Source organism: Galleria mellonella, unplaced genomic scaffold (assembly GCF_026898425.1).
Source record: "Galleria mellonella isolate WM207_F2 unplaced genomic scaffold, CSIRO_AGI_GalMel_v1 utg574, whole genome shotgun sequence".
Classification (NCBI taxonomy): domain Eukaryota; kingdom Metazoa; phylum Arthropoda; class Insecta; order Lepidoptera; family Pyralidae; genus Galleria; species Galleria mellonella.
This window is the reverse complement of record NW_026442122.1, coordinates 54,793-61,116: the sequence shown is the minus strand read 5'-3', so window position 1 is coordinate 61,116 and position 6,324 is coordinate 54,793. Positions and strand designations below refer to the sequence as shown.

Sequence of the window (6,324 nt, the reverse complement as noted above, 5' to 3'; positions counted from 1 at the left end):
TGCAACGGTGTTACGCTTCCAAGTTTAATACGACAACGCGACTACAGAAAATTGAGTCTTCATCTAAACGTACCGAATTTATTTCGCTAAATATATTGTTACTAGCGACCCGTCCCGGCTTCGCATGGGTGCACATTACATCGCATCTTATTAGAAACCTTTAAATTTATCAGTGTTTCTCTACAATATTATGCATGTATTATACATATAAACCTTCCTCTTGAATCACTCTATCTATTAAAAGAAACCGCTTCAAAATCCGTTGTGTAGTTTTAAATATTTAAGTATACATAGGGACGGACAGACAGCGACAGCGACTTTGTTTTATATTATGTAGTGATACTCGTATTAAAAATCTAAATGTTTTTATAGATAGGATAAAAATTGAAAGTGATCTCAATAAGTTATTCAAGATATTTTAATACCATAAAATAATGTTAAACGATAATTAAAATGGGACGAATACAGGAATAAATATTTTGGATTGAAATAAAAATTATAAACATCGGTTCATAATTGACTATTCGTCAAGGTTATCAGGCATATAAAAATATGGACAAACAGAGAACCTGCTTTCTTAGAGAACTGTACATTTGCAATCTATGAGCGAGGGTCTCCGTCAGCCGTCTAGGTACAGCTGTGTAGTGTGCTACTAGTCTAGTAGTTGAGTGCTTTCCAAATAAAACGTGTCTTCAATGTAGACGTCGTGAAATAATACTCATATTTGTACGCTGAGCAAGTCAACGTTTTTATTAAGTAATCAACGACTGACTACATTACAATAACTTAAAAGGATTTAAATTCTTTGCGACTGGACTGTCACCTTTGGTCTCTGTACTCTGAACAAGATGAGCTTCTTAGTGCTTGTCAAAAACTGTCACTTGGGTGAGTGGAAGCGAAACGAGAATAGAGCTCGCTTAATGGTGCCCCCCGCCCCGCCCCGCGCCGTCCCGCGCCGACCGCCCGGCTGCTGCCTCCGGCCCGGACCCCCTGTCCTATGGACCGTTGCGATTTTAGGGATTAACTTTTTACCCCACCACGTTCAATCAAGAATGAAACGTGAGGGACCAAAGGTACAAATATACAGATACAACATATAACAACATAAAATTGAAGCCGATAGTATCAACTGGCCGCTCGCTCTGTGCGTATTTTGTTTAGATCACACAGGTGTACTCGTGGCTAACTTGTTTTACATTGCAAAGTAAAAATATATTACGCTCGCGGAGCACACGTCGTACCTGCGTATCAGGTGAGGCCCGATAACAATACGAGTGTCAAGCAAATCTAATTTTAATAGCGAGCCCCGCGAGACTTGTGCCCCGCGCCCTGCGCCCCGCACTCCCGGGGCCCGGGGCTATTTGGAAACATTGTTATGCGAAATGGTGGGTTCAGCAGGCCAACTAATATTTACAAGTTCAAACATACAGACGTAAAGAATGTAAATGGAAAGTACACATGTAAAAGGTCGTCCAAGATTTCAGATTAAATAATTAATTGCTTATACCGAACCGATAAAGACCCAACACGACAGTTGACGAGTTCACATGATGAGGACAATAAAGTTGCGCGCAAAACGTATAAGATATGACTGTATTTATAATAATAGAAAATTCTGTAATTCTTAATATAATGGATTGGCAGTGTAGTCGTTAGTAGGTACTCGTAGAGTGGGCGCGCCGTGCGACCGTGTGAGTCGAGTAGGTACCCACTAACCGCCTGTCCACCTGTCCACCTGTCCGCGCGGCCGCGCGGCCGTGACGCCAACTGTTACTAGTTGCTACGCTGTATGCAAATGTTAGTTGCTGATATCGGCAATCACACGTAGCTATGCAACGGCACGTTGTGATTGTGAACACGGTACTCAGTGTTACTATTTGTTTAAATGTCTCCGATAATTGAGTTTAAATACTTGGAGACTATTTAAATATATTTATATATTTAAATAGGAGTATATACTCGTATAATTTGTAATATATATATATGGTTGTTATCAATTAATCGTATGAAATTTAATGCAATTTGCAATATATTTATGTAATTATTAGATTAATTGTAAAATAAATAATTTCTACCGTCGTACGGCTCGCTATCGACAGGGAGTCCATCCTTATATCCTACAGAAACGGTTTCAGAGATGTTTCCTCCCACGAACACTCAGGTTATGGAATGAGCTCCCTGCCGAGGTTTTCCCAAGAGACTACAGCATGGAGTTCTTCAAAAGGGAGGTAAAAAGGTTTCTTCAGGGTCGGCAATGCACGCGTAATACCTCTAGTATTGCAGGTGTTCATAGGCTACGGTAACCTGATGGTAACCTTGTTATCAGGTGGGCCGTATGCTTGTTTGCCATCTCAGTGGTATAAATTTTTATTTATACTACTGAGGTGAAAAAATAAAAATATATATTATTATCTGTCGAAGTTCATAAATAAAATATTATGCACACGCTCTGTATACGTTCTTGAACGCCTCTGAATCATGAAATTCTATTTCGGCCTCACGGTCGATGCATTCGAGCAATGACGCCAGAGCAAAACGTTAGAAATCTCGAGCAGAGTGTTGAAGGAGCTCGCCGTCAAAGTCTGCCTCCCCAATGTGTGGTCATCGAGTGCTCGCTTTCTTTGCTCGTGTGGTTCTAGTTCGTAATTATTGGTAATGTAATGTTTCTAAGTGTAACATTCGGTCAATCTATCAAATAGGAAATTTTGGGATTCATTCATTGGGAGGAGCATTCTTGATGGTCCTGACTCTCAGCCTGGGGGAAAGGAATTGTTAGTAATGGGGTTTAACAGCCTCATTGCTAGCAATATACCCTATCAGGTGGTTTCCCCTGGAAACTGTCGTGATAAATTCTTGTTGAATTCTTTACGATGATAAATAACCTGCTTCATCCTCACCTTATCATCTCTCACTGGTGCCACATCAGTGTATACCGATATCGCAGGCGGGGTTATCATTCCATTGTCACCCATTAAAAAAAACTCAGCCTATAAAATCAACTATAAAATATATTTCGAAACATATTTTGCAATAAGTAATTAATTCTCTAAAGACTTAAAGAAATAAGACAAATAGGTAATTGATAATCAGTCAAATAGAAAATATTGCAATATAAAAATGCAACAAACAATATAGTTAGTGTAGTTTATTGCCGAGTAGATATAACACGAGAAGTTAATTGAAGTGTGGCTATACAAGTAGAGTAGGTAGGTGTAGGTGTAGGTGTGGGGGGCGCTTGGCCGCCTTTGTTTGCGACTGGCGTGCCCTGGCTGCGCTTCTTCGTGCATAAAACGCTTTGTAGCGCTTCGTCGCACACCGGTTTACGGCGGCGCTTATCTTGTATGTTACTCGCGAGATGGTACGCGAGTACGTCCACCCATCTATCACTCGTCGCCGGCGCTCGCTCCCTCCTCTCCTGTCACGTTGCTATACCTATTCTTAATACCTTCCCACTTCTCATTAAGCCATGTATCCGCTTTTCTCACAACATCGATTATTCTTATCTCTTTATATAGAATTCTCTCTCTGATACCTAAAAATAATTTTCATAGAAGAGAAAAATATTTCGTATTAAATCACTAACATAAATAATATTACAATACGAGAATTGATTACAGGAATATTATCATATGAAATAAGTATCCATCGTACTAGATATATACTCGGAGTATATTTAATAAATTACAATAGGAACATTAAGTATTTGAATGTCAGTCTCGTATCACATATAAGAGTATATCAATTAATTGTATTTCTTAAAATTCCATAGATAAACAACTATTTTTAATGCAACTTATAATGACAAAGCTAACGGCCCACCTGATAGCAAATGGTAACCGTCGCCTATAGACTTGAGCATTATCATGGGTATAACAGAGTATAATGTTTCGCCCATGATACCCACCACCATGCTTCACGGTAGAAACACGAATGGTTCAGAGGTACCCGAACAAAGGACTTTTGTACAAAGTCTCCCTCGGGTGAAGTTAATTAATTTTAAGACTGAAATGAGGAAAAAAGAAAAGAGAAACAGAAAAAATGATTAATCAATGAAGTACTAAAGGGATTTAAAAAATTGACATAAATAAACAATAAAAACTCGCCTGTTGTCTCTCACGGCGCGAGCGCGGCGTTCGTTCATTTTTAACGGACTCCAAAAAGACAAAAGCTATTATAAAGCTATTCGGTTGTATTTTTTTGTTTGTTAATTCTTGCCTACATCAGTTGTAAACCGATTCGGAAAATTATTTTTTATTTATTTAAATGAATATGCTTACAGATTGGTTCGGTAGAAATTTTATTAAAAACGATTCATTCATTTTTTTAAATCAAAATAACTAGTTTTATTATAATTAAATTCGGTGTTTTTTGAGAACTCTAATTATGTTTAACTTTAATGTAATAATAATATATACCTAATAATATAACTCCGTACATTTTTGCTTCATTGTCCTTAAAAAAAAATACAGCCATGTCAAGTGGGATAGAGGTACCTAAACAGACATCTGTACAAAGTCTCCCTCTGCTATGTATCTCTCGCCAACAACATACAATCCAGTGAAATTTGTCAAGCATCAATATTAGTCCAGATTGCTGATATAGATACCTACTGGAAAAACATTACCCTCCATTCTTTAGTGTACGAGTCAAGGTAACATCTGTTCACCTTTTTTTTTACAACACAGGGGCAAACGAGCATGCGGCTCACCTGATGGTAAGTGATTACTGCCGCCCATGATCACCCATAACAGCAACGGCATTGCAGGTGTGCTGCCGGCCTTTTAAAAAGGAATATGCTCTTTTCTTGAAGGTTATGTTGTCGTATCGGTTCGGAAATACTGCTGCTGGAAGTTAATTCCAAAGAGTGGTTGTGCATAGGAAAAAGTGCCTTGAAAAACGCACGGTGGAGGACCGCCACTCGTCCAGATAGAATGAAATTTTAGTTTATGGCGGGTTGTACGATGGTGAAAATCAGCAGCAGCAAGTGCAAATCAGCAGAAAATCACCTAGACACATGTCGGTCTTATTCTGCGAGGATCTGTCGTGCTCATGGTGTTGGTACATGGGCCGTGCACACACAGCATTCAGCCAGGATTAGAGACCGCGGAGGCATATGAGCTATGTATGAGCTTGCGACCTCGCGACAGTCCTCTGCAAACAGTTGCTCGCAGTTGGCTGTTTGTTTAGGCGCCTCCAAACGTCTACAATTGTTTGCCGGTTCATATTTATACCTACGCTGTACGCACTGTAATATCCTAATTCTGAACGGTATTGAAAATGTTTAATTTGTTTATCACCGCTGAGCTTAAGCTACGTACTCGCTAGCCGACAATTGAATCATCTCACATGACGCTCGACATATTTTATAATTCAGCAAGTCTCTCACGAGGCTAACAGATAACGACCCGTGTCGTTCTCATATAAATAACATATCCATTCTGCGTTTAGCTTCATGTTCAGTGATATGTTGGCCAATTTTTTGCTCACCGGTTGTTGCTTAATGGTATATATTCTTTCACGTGATGTTGCGTCGACTAGTTTTTTTTTGAGTCCATGCGAAATCTTAGACATATAATATTTTAGATTACTTAACTAATTTTCATTTGTCAAATAAAATGATCCACACTGAAAATTACTTTTTTTTTATATAGATGTTTGAGACATGAAATATATGCACAGTGTATAAGAATAAATGCACAAACAATATTTACATGTTTTATTCTATCTATGCAAGCAATCTGTTTGCTGTAAATTATATGAAATTGCTATTTAAATAAAAATATGTTTTTTTGTGAAATAGAAATAAATATCCCAGCAAAAACCAGTGAGATCGGGGACCGGGTCATTTATGTGACGAATTAACAATGAACGTCCTCATCATGGCGCGGCCGAGGAAATGTCCTAACAATCGGAAGCGTCCCGCGTCAATTGAGCGCGTTCCGGCGGCAATAGCGACTCAATTTATTTCCGCACCTACTTGTCAACCTGCGTCGTGGACCGCCGGCGGCCGCCTTCCTCCACCGCGATGTATTCTCTCAGCGCCGACCGCCCGTGGAACAGAGCGCCAACTATTCGAATACCTTGTCGCCACGCAACTGTGACATGTATCCGATTACCAAGATTATGCATGGGTAGGATTCTTTCCTCTGTGGAAGGTGTTTACAGTCTGGATTATTCAGTTTATATGTACATATATACTGCACATTATTCCTAACATTATAAATATAAACATTTGTAGAGATGTATCGATATTCATTCGCATAAACAAATAACGGTATTTAAATATATGACATACAGTAGGAGCATGTCCTCTGGCTTATTCTG

General features: G+C 39.0%; 1 long non-coding RNA gene across 7 annotated transcripts in view; it reads right to left on the bottom strand.

The window, feature by feature from the left end:
- Positions 1-400: 400 nt before the first annotated feature.
- LOC128201728 (uncharacterized) overlaps positions 401-6,324 on the bottom strand; it is a 31,340-nt gene continuing 25,416 nt past the window's right edge. Inside the window, exons 4-5 of one of the 7 annotated variants that reach the window (XR_008253403.1) lie at positions 5,974-6,146; positions 401-995 (exon numbers count right to left, since the gene is read on the bottom strand). This is a non-coding gene — a long non-coding RNA (uncharacterized LOC128201728). Of the gene's footprint in view, positions 996-1,814; positions 3,533-5,147; positions 6,147-6,324 lie in introns of those variants that run through there. The other 6 variants (XR_008253405.1, XR_008253402.1, XR_008253404.1 and 3 more) reach the window with 6 other exon arrangements.